Below are 13,345 nucleotides of genomic sequence, written 5' to 3'. Positions count from 1 at the left end.
GATTGATTATGAAAGATGTGTAAATAAGACTATATGAAGCTTCTACTACATATGTGTTTTTAGGCACAGGAGATTTAGGAAAATGTGCATATGTAAGTTGAAGATCTGGAAATTGAATTTGTGCATACAACACAACTAAATCAAACCAAAGCAAAACTAATCACAGGGTATTTAGGGGCATAAATGGAATAAATGTAACCTACTCTATGTCCCCAGAAAATCTGAGGAGATCTGTTGTAAAAGGGCTTTGCCAAAAGTAATGGGAATGACTTTTATGGGGGAGTCTGAGATTTTTTTGGATTATGATAGGAACATGAAAGCACAGAATTCATCAATATTCATATTCAACTAACATTTATTGCATGCTTTCTATATACTAAGAATTGTTTTACAACTTTTATATCCATTATCTCATTAAAACCACACACTAATTGCTCTCTGGGGTAGGAATTGCCATCCTAATTTTAGCTGAAATTAAGTGACTTGCCAAATTCACATGGTTGATTAATGGAAGAATTCAGTACTTATCCTGATATTTTCTTCTTAAGATTATATTTATTTATTAGAGAGAGAGAGAGAGAGAGAGAGAGAGGAGAGAGAGAGAGAGAGAGAGAGGACAAGTAGGCAGAGTGACAGGCAGAGGAAGAGGAGAAGCAGGCTCCTTGCTGAGCAGAGAGCCTGAGGCAGGGCTCCATCCTAGGACCCTGGGATCATGACCTGAGCCGAAGGCAGATGCTTAACCAACTGAGCCAACCAGGTGCCCCCTTATCTAGATCTTTTGATTAAAGGCTCATATCCTTACAAAGATATCAAAATATGATTGACAAAGAAATCTGGCTAAAAGTTGAGCAGAAATACAGGGCTTTCCCTCTCCCCACCACAGAACACATATGTCTAGTATTGCATTGACTAGTTTTCCCTAACGCTAACTTCTACCAGCACAAAACCTCATGCAAAATTAAGTCTTTCTTTCTTTATGTATTTGTGACAACTTGTACATATATTTTATGTACAAGTATTTTATGTACAATAAGACACTTATTGCATTTTATAATGATTATTTTCTTACCTGCCCTCCTCCCCTACTAGATTGTTACTTGGGGGAAGAGATTATGTCTGAATTATCTTCATAATTATCTTCATAATCCAGTACCAAGCAAAGTGTCTAAAATGAAGGAGGCTTTCCGTGGCTATTTTTCAAATAAATGGCTACACAAATGAGTCAAAGTAAAAAGAGTGGCCATTTCACCCATGTCACACCAAACTAGGTTATTCCACACTTCTGCTGTGGAAGACTTTTAAAGAAATTTTAAACTTTTCCAGGACTTTCCAGAGAACATTTTCATCTCCTTATTCCTGAGACTGTAAATCAAAAGGTTCAAGAATGGAGTTATCATTGCATAGAACAAGGTCATGATCTTTGGCATCAGGGCAGAGTGGTGGTATCCAGGGCTCTCATGCATCACCATAATGGTCCTGTAGAATAGCAACACCATTGACAAATGGGACCCACACACTGAAAAAGCCTTATGCCTAATGGATGCTGACGGCAACCAAAGCACAGCAAGTAGAACCAGGGCACAGGAGATGAGGATGAAAAAGAAGCTAAGGAGGATGTTGAGGGAGCTTAGGGTATAGCTGATGAGCTTGGACATGGGGACAGGGGCACATGAAAGGGTCAGCAATGGGCCTGAGTCACATACAAAATGATCAATTGCATTAGGACCATAGAAAGCCTGTTGGGAGATGAGGATAACAGGTACCAGATAGCAGAGAAAGCCACAGGCCCAACAGGAGATCACTAAGTTGAAACAACGTTGTCCAGTCATAATTGTGGCATAATACAGAGGATGGCAGATGGCAAAGTAGCAATCAAAGGCCATCGCTGAGAGAAAGAAGCACTCAGTGGAGCCCACGGAAAAGAAGAAATACAATTGAAGGAAGCATCCAGTGAAAGAGATGGCTTTGGTCTCTGAAAGGAAGTTGATCAGTGTGTTTGCAACAGTGGGATTGACATACCAGATCTCCAGGAATGCAAAATTCCCCAGCAGGATCTACATGGGGGTGTGGAGATGCTGGTCCCAACACACAGCACCAATAATAGCTCCATTTCCCATGAGAGTCAGGATAGGTGATTGAGAACAACAACTTGAATCTCCCTGCTGCAGGGAAAACCCAGAAGAATGAATTCCTCACTGACTCAGAAGAAGATCCTGATCCAGACATGTTCATTGAGGCTGTAAGCTGCGCTGCATTGGAGGCATCACCATGAGACCAAATCCTAACAACAAAGCAGAACAGACAAGATCCTTATGATCTGACTTTTATCTGCTTAGTTTTCCTGTGCCCCTTTGAGTTCTATGCCCAATAAGCAAAAAATACTTGCCCTTTCACCAAATGACATGCTCTTCTCCCAACCTGAGGTATCTGTTGTTTTTTTCCTCCTTTCCTTCTCTCTTTCGCTTTTTGCCCATGTCTTCTGAATCTTTCCTTTCTCTTTTTCCTTATTTTTACTTACTTTAAGGGGGGTGCTGGGTAACTTATATTCTATGGGGTCATAGTCAAAAATGGACACTTATTTTCAAAAAAGCATACAGTTACTTACTTGGAGTTGTGAAAAAGCTAGAAAAATTTAATGTTTTAGAAAACAGATTCATCTATACCTACAACAGTAACACCACAATTTTTCCAGGAATTGAAGCTATTTGGATTTTGTCCTCCAGATCTTTCATCAAGAACAACAACAAAAAATTAGGATTATTTCTCTAGAGAGAGAAAAAAAAAGGATGGGGATATGATGTAATTTCTGCATACCTGGGAGCTCTGCCAGGAGGAATGGGTCAGCTTTGTCTTTCTTCTCAGTCTCAGTCTCAGTCTCAAAAGTGTTGATTCCAGGACTTTCACTGAAAAACAAAACCCCTTTTGTACAATTAACTGCCCAGGGACCACCAGAATCTTGTTAGGGGAGATGCCCAGAGAAGATGCATGTGGGATATTAGAAGGCTTTTTTTTTTTCCAATTTTTAATTTGGAAGAAAGGATTCAAGTAACACCTGTATAAAATGTTTAAACTAGAAATGAAGTGCTGGAGAGAACTCCGTTCTTCAGGGTTTTTTTGGTATGTATTTCCAGAGATCAATCCCTCGTGTATTAAAAAAAAAAGTCACTCCTCACTTCAGTAGTCCTTTGGGCAGGCTAGTCTCTCAGGCCAGCATCTACCTTAGCCTTCTGCGCTTTGGTGCCTTCAGGGGAGTAACTAGGAAAAATAAGTAGTTGTGTGAAACGACTATGTGGTGTGTCTCCTGAACTCAAAGGTAATTATGAATTGTCCTTTATTCGGTAAACCAAAGTTCCTCTCGGGAAAGAAGACAAGCCACATATACAGTCCCCAGAGAGATGTAGAAAAAAATTTCTTGCTGTGAGAAATTAAAACTAGACAATTTAAAGACTATAACATCTTTGTTCTTAATGCATGAAGTAAATCCATTTGGCATATTTTTGGTTTTCTTCACAATCAGTGGTCTAATTTAATTAGCTTAAAAAATTTTTTTAAAGATATTTGAGAGAGAGCATAGGCAGGGAGTAGGGGCACAGGGAGAGGGAGAAGCAGGCTCCTCACTGAGCTAGGATCCTGTCAGGGGTCTACAATCATGACCTGAGTCAAAGGCAGAGGCTCAGTCGGCTGAGCCCCCCAGGCACCCCTAATTGTATTAGCTTTGAACTGTTCTAGCATGATGAGTTCTCCTAAGATTATTACCAATATTTCCAGCGTTCTTCTAAACTTTAGAGTGTGCATGTATTTTTTTAGAGAAGTATTCTTTTTTTGGTGAGTGTAAGGAGCCCATATAATCCATTACAAAAATATATCCTCTTATATGTTTCCTGCATATTTGTTTAAGGTCTCACCATCTGAATGACTTTTTGGGGAATTTCTGGAGGCAGGCATAGTAAGACAGTAACAAAATGCCCATTCTTATTTTGCATTTGAGCAAAAAAAATATTTGAAATATAAAGCATTTATAGATCATTATCATGTAATGTGGGGATCTCTGTGCATCAACGGTCGGTTTTAGGGAGCAGAACCACAATACGTATATGGCGATTGGGAATTGAGGTACAAAAGGTAGAGTGAACAGGAGCCAAGATGCATTTCACTAATAATAATTTTGTCTAGGATCAGTTCTTTCTATCTTAATGCCATCTGTGGTAGGCACACCGCAGGTTGCCACCTATTGGCTTTTGTACTATCCCAAATGGAAATATGTTCACATTGTAATTTGAAGAAAGATTCCAAATTTTGTGTACAACATGGCAGGGAACTTTCTATTGTGATGAGAATGCTTTTATTAGGATCAAGTTTGCAAAGACCTCGTCCCTTCTATTTCACAAATTGGAAATTCACTGGAAGTTTCTTCTGCCTTAGTGGACAGTAATATTCGGCATATAGATTTGTTTTCTGTGGTATTTAGACTCATTTTTTGCTGACACATTCCCTCTTTTGCCGTTTGGGGGAAGCTACTGTACTTCACCACTGGAGTTAGCAGCCAGCAGGGATTTCTTCTCCATAACAGTTAGGGTCAGCATATTTTTTTTTTAACATCCATCCCACCCAACCCTAACAAAGCAGAGAGAGGTAAGAACCTTAACTTATTTTTTAAAAGACTAAACATCAGTTTTCTTACTAACCCTTCCTGGTAAAGGTACTGAGAGCATCTTCCATCACAGCAACTGATTTAAACTTCTCTATGGTTAACACCTTCATCCACCAGTACCACATAGATGTGGCAACACACTGGTTAATGGATATGGAATGATTTTTTGGAGAAAATATAACTACCCATAAATACCTGTAATAATGAAAATGATAAATTCAATGGACTGGTTTAATAGTAGATGGGAGAGTACACAGGAGAATAAGTTAACTAGCAACTACATCAGAAGACTTTGTATATTAATGCATTTGAATAGACAAAAAAAAGAAAAATGGAAGAAAAGTTAAATGTGGAAGTCTAATAGTTTAATTGGCAATTGTGCTGAAAGGAAGAGTCCGGTGATATTTAAAGAGATAATACCTATAGATTTAGTCAAACACAAAAATATGTAACCTCAAAGAGGAAGTCCAACACATTCTAACAGTATAAAATTAAAAATTTGGACCATGCAAATTATAAACAATGGAAACTAAGGATAAAAATAGGGGCTCAGGGGCTCCTGTGTGGCTCAGTTTGTTAAGTGTTGGACTCCTGGCTTCAGATCAGCTCATGATCTGGGTCCTGGGGGGGAGCCCCATGGCAGGCTCCATGCTCAGCAGGGGTCTGCTTGAGATTCTCTCAGTGTCTCCCTCCGCCCCTACCCCCTCTCACATGTACGTGTGTATGTGTATGTTCTAGCTCTGTCTAAAATAAACGAATAAATCTTCAAAAATCAATAACAGCTGAGAAGGAACAAGAGAAAAATAGATCACCTTTCTAGAAACAACATTAGGCAGAAAGTGGATTTCTGAGCAGTTATGGTGAAAACCAGACGGCAAGGAACTACATCTTGAATGTTGTGGGAACGGGAGGGAAACTGCCTTCTAGGATTGTAACAGCAGGAACAATACCTGTGAAGAATATTTATCTCATGATAAATATAAGCAATGTGGAGAAGATGGAAAATATGCCCTTCTTAATTGTGATAACAGGCAAATTTTGTCTTTTCCTTCTTTAGGCATAATTGCTTAAAAAATCTATCTCTGGGAATTCTTCTTGGATAAGGTGTGCTAAGCCCTGCGTGTGACCCCTGAGTGGTCTATTTCTTCTGTCTGAGTGAGGCATTGGCTTTCGAGCACAGCACCTCGTTTCATTATATATTGAGGTAGGCAACATGAGGGTCTCCAAAGCTGTTCATGGCCGAAACCCTCAGAATAGCATACTCAGCCCTGTCAACCTGCTGCGTCATGTGGCGAGAAGGATTTTGCAGATGCGATTAGGATTAAGGAGTAGGGGGTGTCCTCAGTTCTCCAGGTAGGCCCCTGCCTGCGGGAAGTGACATGGGGTGGTATGAGAAAGACTTCACTTGGCCTTGCGGCCTTGGAAGGTGGAAGAAGGGAGCTGCAGGCCAGGAAAGGTGGGAACCCTTTACAACCTAAGGAAGGAAGGACAGAGATCGTCGCCTAGAGCCTACAGGAGGGAATGAAGCCCTGCCTACACCTTGATTTTTAGCCCCGAGACGCCTTGTCAAACCGCTGACCTTCAGAACATGATCAATTTGTTTAAGCTACCAATTTGTTGGAATTTGTTACGTTACGTTGCCAATAGAAAAGTCCTACAGTTAATTTTGTCTCTGTCCGCTCACTGCCCTTGAAAAGTTATACGTGGGGATTCTCTAAGGACTAGGAGGAAAACACCTTACTTCCCGGAGCCTTTGGGTTTGTGTCTGCCAGGCACCTGAGGACGTGTTTTTGGGGCTATTGTTAAGCAAAGGCAAAGGCATAGTCTGGGTTTTCATCTCTATACACACACACACTAGGCTGCTACCCTTGTCAGGGCCTCTCCGGGGTCCAAGCTTCTTAACCATCTTTCTCTCCTCCCTGGCCCATCATACGCATTATCAAGGCAACCTTCCTCACTTCCTCACTTCCTTTAAAGTCATTTAAATTGGGTTCGGAAGCACACTTAGTTCTGTTTCATTTTTATTTTTTAAATTGTCTTTATTTGGGTGTAGTTGACATGCAGTGTGACATTATTTTCAGGCGTACTGCAGAGTGGTTTGACAAGTCTCCATGTTAGGCTGTGATCACCACCAGAGTAGCTACCATCTGTCACCATACAGCGCTGTCACAGAGCATTGAGGATATTTCCTATGCTGCGCCTTCTATTCCCCTGACTTATTCATTCCACAACTGGAAGCCTGTATGTCCTCCTCCCCTTCACCCATTTTGCCCATCTCCCCATTTCCCTCCTAGGTCTCAGCCATCAGTTTGTTCTCTGTATTTATAGATCTGATTCTTTTTGTTTATTCATTTGTTTTGCCTTGGAGATTCCACATATGAAAGAAATCATATGGTATTTGTCTTTCTCAGTCTGACTTATTTTTCTTAGCATAATGCTCTCTAGGTCCATCTATGTTGTTGCAAATGGCAATATCTTGTCCTTTATATGATTAATATTCCATTATACACATACACACACATTATATATACATAAATACATACCACATCTTCCTTATCCATTTGTCCAGTGGACACTTAGGTTGCTTCCATTTCTTGGCTATTGCAAATAATGCTGCAATAAACTTAGAGTGCATTATCTTTTTGATTGGGGTCTTTGTTTTTTTTTGGGAGTCAATACCCAGTAGTTCTGTTTTCCACTTATCCTAAAGATGGAACTGTGTCCCATCTTAAGATGAAGAGTATTTCCTATAAGGTTCCTAGGGAAGATTCTGGGTCTTAGCTTCTTTCTGCAAAACCTCTGAAATGCATCCCAAAATTCACCACAATTGGGAACACTACAGAGGAGAAGGTTTGGTGTTTTAGTGTTTATCTGTCTGGGTTCTGAATCACCAAAAACCACTGCTGTTGTTCTTTTCTATCTTCTTATATTTCGATACATTTTATCAAATTTCTTTATCCTGTGGGAAGTAAGTCTAAACAATTTAGTTTTCCGTTACTAGTAATTAAGGCAATTCCGGTCATTTCTACTTCTAAAAAAACTTAATTTGTTCATTTCTCTTTGCTTTTACTGCTTTCACATTAATCCATGTTTTAAAATGTCTTATCTCTTAAAAACACTGAATCTATCCATTTATGCCTATTCATTGCCAATATATCCTAGTGTAACTATTATTGGTTCTTTTCTGGAAGGCAGCCATTTACCTGGTCTCCCATTTTCCCCTATCTGATCCTTCTAGAGTGATATTCTAAAAACATTTATGAAATAAATGTTCATTTAAATGTTACTTTAAAGACAATCTTTCAAATTCTATCCACTCTTTTAGAATAAAGCCAAAACTCCTTCCCATGACCTACAGGACTCTGTAGATTCTGACTTTTGGCTACCTGTTCAAACTCCTCTCATACTCCTCCCTTGTTCACTGTATTACAGTCACCGTGTTATCTAAAGCTGGCACCTCTTACTTGCTCTTTATCACATTGCTTTATTTGTTTATGGTAGTTATCAAAATCTACAATTATTTTGTACCTTGTCTTCCATATTAGAATGCTTACTCTGTGAGGGATAGTATCTTTTCTAGCCTGTTTAGAATCATAATCACTCCATTTGCTTCAATGTGGATGGAACTGGAGGGTATTATGCTGAGTGAAATAAGTCAATCGGAGAAGGACAAACATTATATGGTCTCATTCATTTGGGGAATATAAATAATAGTGAAAGGGAATAGAAGGGAAGGGAGAAGAAATGGGTAGGAAATATCAGAAAGGGAGACAGAACATGAAGACTCCTAACTCTGGGAAACGAACTAGAGGTGGTGGAAGGGGAGGAGGGTGAGGGGTGAGGGTGGATGGGTGACGGGCACTGAGGGGGGCACTTGACGGGATGAGCACTGGGTGTTATTCTGTATGTTGGCAAATTGAACACCAATAAAAAATGAATTTATTATTAAAAAAAGGAAAACAAAATGTTCAAGAGAAGAAGCCAAAGGAAAAAAAAAGAATCATAATCACTTCAGTTATTAGCACAATGCTTAGCATATATTTGCAACTCAGAATACTTGTTGAATGAAAATACATATTCCTTTTTTTTTTTTTAGGAGTTTTTACATGTTAAGTGTGTCCATATTTGCTTTTCACCTATGGATGGATTTGTTAACTACAGCTAAATGTTCTCCATGTATCTGTAAATGATAAAATATTTTGTCCTCCTTGTATGAGTACTAAATATTTTCTTATTCCCAGAAGAAGTCCATATATCAGCTTTTCAAGTTTCTTCAATTTAATGAAGTTGTAATTCTAGTAGGTTAAAAAGAATAAGTCCTTTCATAAATTTTAAACAAGAGAAAGAATCTCTGGGGAAGAAAGAAATGCAATTTCTAGTAATTGAAATCTGCTAGCCTTTGAAGAGAAAAGAAATGAACAACTTCTAACAGAAACTGCTAGCGTAGGATCATTTGTATGCAAGAATCCAAGTTCAGGTATTCAGAATGATTCCTTGAACAAATCAGATTGGTTTGGCTAGTTTGGTTTCAAAAGAGCTGTGTTTGTCTTCATCATTTTATAACAGATTAGGATATAACACAGATATGCATTTTGTTTTTTGTAAGGCCACTTTGTTTTCACATAGAGAAACTGCTTAATCTGAATTGAATATGCTTCATCTACTCATTTCCCTGATCAGATGAGCTAGCATTACTTTTACATGTCTAGCATTCTTAAAAATGTAAAATTATGTGTTCAACCAAATTGAATTTTTTTTGTAGTTTTATTGAATTTTATTTCTAATAAATGTTTTTGTTATCAATAGTAATTGTGTTTCTCTGGAATGTTATCTAATATAAAATTTGCAATATTATTTGTTAACTTTAAGACTTTGGACTGACACTAAAGCGAAAATTAATGAAAAATCTTTGGATACCTAGACAACACTTAATAAAATAGGACAACAACAACAATCAACAACATTGATTATGAAGCACAATTTTAATTTGCTTCCTCTTTTTATATATTGTCAAATAGTTGCCAGGTAACAGTTTGATAGGGCATTTGGCTACCTTTAGACTATGTTAAGGCATCTTTATTTTCACCCTTTAAGAAATATAAAAAGGGATGTGTGTGACTATAGGCATTTATAAAATATATATGTATTGCTGATCTGTTGAGCTGCTTGATTGCGAAGATATTGTCAAGTATCAACTCTTATTATTCTCTAGGCTGGTGAGGAAATAGACTTTAGTTACTGACTTATTCTTTTTGGGCTGATAGAACAAAAGTATCATAGATTGGGTGGCATATAAGCATATTTATTTCTCACAGTTTTGAATGATGGGAAGATAGCTGTAATAAAAAACGGCTAAATTGTGTTATTATTATTTTTTTAACCATGGTAGAAAAGGTAATCCCAAAGGTTAATGTTGTACTGTCCTTTAGGACATTAAGCAGTTCACATAATCACTTAGAAATTTTATTTCAATGTTTTTTTATATTCTATATGAAACCACATTTTAAAAAAGAATTCTTTTATGTTTTTAAAAGATTGTATTTATTTATTTGAGAGACAGAGAGAGAGCATGTGAGCAGGGGGAAGGGAAGGGGGAAGAGGGAGAAGCAGACTCTCCACTGAGCAGAGAGCCCAATGTGGGGCTCCATCCCAGGCCTTGACCCCAGGACCCTGGGATAATGATCTGAAGAGAAGGCAAATGCTTAACTGACTGAGCCACCCAGGCACCCCTGGAACATTACTAGGGAGTTAATATAATTTTTATATTGTAATAAATAATATTTATAGCATTATAAATTAAAATTAAATAATTAAAGAGTTAAATACAATTTATGACACTTTCATCTATTTGAGAAATTTGTTTATAACATTCAAAAAATTATACTTTGACAGCAACAATTTATAAAAATATTCAATTACTAATGACAGCAGCTGTGTTTTCTGTATAAGATCCATACATAGACACCGATTAGATAAGATGCTTGAGGCATCATCAAGAGACTCCGGTGTCATATGATGGCTCTGTAACACCTTGAAGCGAGAGTTTCTGCTTCTATAGCTTCCAGTGGTAAGTGGTATGTAATCGTTCAGCCTTGCCTACTTCAGGGTCGTGGTGAGACAGAAAGCAGTGGCAATCCTTTTTCTCAGGTACAGACTGACACATGGAAAAGTGTCAGCATATCAAGTGCCAAATTAATCAATCCAAAGTAAGTAAAAGGGGTGAGCTGTGTTATGCAATAGGTCTGACTGTTCTAGACCCTGCAGGTCTGAGGTCAGCTTTTCGGCAAGACCTGAGATTCAGACAACAGCAGTCTAGGGAAATCCCAAGGCTCATTAGGCTGAGCAGTAGTATGAGGACCATAAAGCCTCAGACACATCCGGAGCCCTGGGGACAAGTGATCTTTCCCCTTGTACAGCCAGCTCTCAACTAGGGCGTGACTTATAAGGAAGCGGTTAGGGTACAGACTTGGGCAACTATGATGGTCATCTGAGAACTTCTAATTTTGTTGGACTGAAACTCTGACGGGATCTGTGGGATGAACAGTAGGGTAACATAGTATTTCCTCGAACTCACATAGCTCCTGACATGCAGTCATGTAAGTTTCTCAGATGTCTTTATTCAAAGCTCCATTTCCCTCCCTTGCTGGTATTTCTGTCTTTGAAGCCATTTTTATACTTCTCTGACAGTCGTAATCTTTAAATTTAAGAAATCATTTGAGTTTTGTTGTTCCAGGTTTATACATTTGGAAACACTCACAGAGCAATGACATTCTCATAGCATCAGGGAACTGGGGCCGGTGGTATAGGAAGGGAATTACAAGGTATGGATAAGATAGGATCAACGTAATATAGCAGAAAGCACTGGATTCATGGCAGTATTGTCTCAGGACCTCCTAGATACTATCTTCCATTTCTTTATTTCAGTTACTTCTTGATAAGTTCTTCACTTCTCCCAAAAGAAATTTAAGGTGCAGTGTTTCAAACAAAGATTAAAGCAGAAAGATGATGCCCTTCTCAGTAGGAAATACCTTCATGGGTGTCACATTCAACGAATGGTGTCCATTTCTTGGTGTTTCAAGAAAAATTAGAATTACATCAGATACCCTCAAAACAAATTCACATGGCATTTAAGCTTCAAGTAGCAATCTTTTTTCTGTCATTGTTGTGGTCACATTTCTGACTGTGATCAGAGTCTTCAGAAATGTAGAAGCTGGATGTATTTTTGCCAAGTGTGGCAGTTTATCAACACTGAGAGTGAGCTTTCCATAATAGTTGGCATTATGTTTTCACATTATCTGAAGGCAGAATATTCCCTGAGTCAATACAAAAATTTAAGAATAACTGGAATTTATTACAACTCAAATATACGGTTGTTTATGTTTGTCTCATGAAAGGTAAGGATTTTGATATCACCCTTCTCCTATTATGTTTTCACAGTAGGAAATAATCACATTGTTTCTCAGTCATAAATTACAGGAATGCTTTAGATTCTACTTTTCCATTTGTTTTCTCTCCCCTTGTTTTCAGAAGCCTCTTTTTAATTAAAAAACAAACAAACACAAAAAACAAACAAAAAAAACTTGGTCTTTCTCAGGCTCTTCCTAGTTTTCCAAAGATGAGGCTTGAAGTTAGATGCAGGACATTTTTTTTTTTTTTTTATGGTGAAAAAATTTATATTTAGATTTATAGCCGGCTGGACTCAGTTTAGATGATCCCAATTTTGTTGGCAACATCCAAAGCATCATAGTCAGGAGCCAGTCGAACATATGCTTTCTTCTCTCCATCAGGCCTGATCAAGGTGTTGACCTTGGCCACATCAATGTCATAGAGCTTCTTCACAGCCTGTTTGATCTGGTGCTTATTGGCCTTGACATCCACAATGAACACAAGTGTGTTGTTGTCTTCTATTTTCTTCATGGCTGACTCAGTAGTTAAGGGGAACTTGATGATGGCATAGTGATCAAGCTTGTTTCTCCTGGGGGCGCTCTTCCGAGGATATTTGGGCTGCCTTCGGAGACGCAGGGTCTTGGGTCTTCGGAATGTAGGTGACGTGCGGATCTTCTTTTTTTTGTGACTGTGCACGCCTTTCAGCACCGCTTTCTTAGCTTTCAAAGCCTTTGCTTTGGCTTCGGCTTTGGGAGGGGCAGGGGCTTCCTTCTTCGCCTTCGGCGCCATCTTCGTGAAAGGCAGGACATTTTTTTTTAAAGATTTTGTTTATTTGTTCATGAGAGAGAGAGAGAGGCAGAGACACAGGCGGAGGGAGAAACAGGATCCATACAAAGATCCCAATGTGGGAATCGATCCTGGGACCCTGGGATCATACCCTGAGCCAAAGGCAGACCCTCAAACACTGAGCCACCCAGGGACCCCTCGATGCAGAATTTTAATGAGAATTTGACCTTGTCTAATTCAACATCTTGGATCATGGGAAAGAACATCAGAATGCAACTTCTATATGGAAATTCACAATCCTTGGTATATCCAAAGAAGATTGGAAAAATCTCCATTGTATCAGAGCTCAAGTAGGGCTGGGCATATGACAGCAATTGGTTTCCTGTATTTTTTGCCCTGTTTTCCAAATGATGCTAGAGAGGGAGGTGGTTCCTTCCATTATTTATCAGATTGTAGCATTAGATGCACCTGGGCACCTGACTCCAGGCAGGTGAAGAGAATGGTCACATATGTGGTGTGACC

The 13,345-nt window shown here is 38.7% G+C and overlaps 1 pseudogene; it reads right to left on the bottom strand.

Moving 5' to 3' along the window:
- Positions 1-1,298: 1,298 nt before the first annotated feature.
- On the bottom strand, positions 1,299-5,939 carry LOC129520600 (olfactory receptor 11H6-like; annotated as a pseudogene).
- Between the last annotated feature and the right edge of the window lie 7,406 nt (positions 5,940-13,345).

Source organism: Nyctereutes procyonoides, unplaced genomic scaffold, assembly GCF_905146905.1.
Source record: "Nyctereutes procyonoides isolate TBG_1078 unplaced genomic scaffold, NYPRO_anot_genome, whole genome shotgun sequence".
Classification (NCBI taxonomy): Eukaryota; Metazoa; Chordata; class Mammalia; order Carnivora; family Canidae; genus Nyctereutes; species Nyctereutes procyonoides.
Note: the sequence above shows the minus strand (reverse complement) of the source record. Positions and strands in the feature narration are given on the sequence as shown.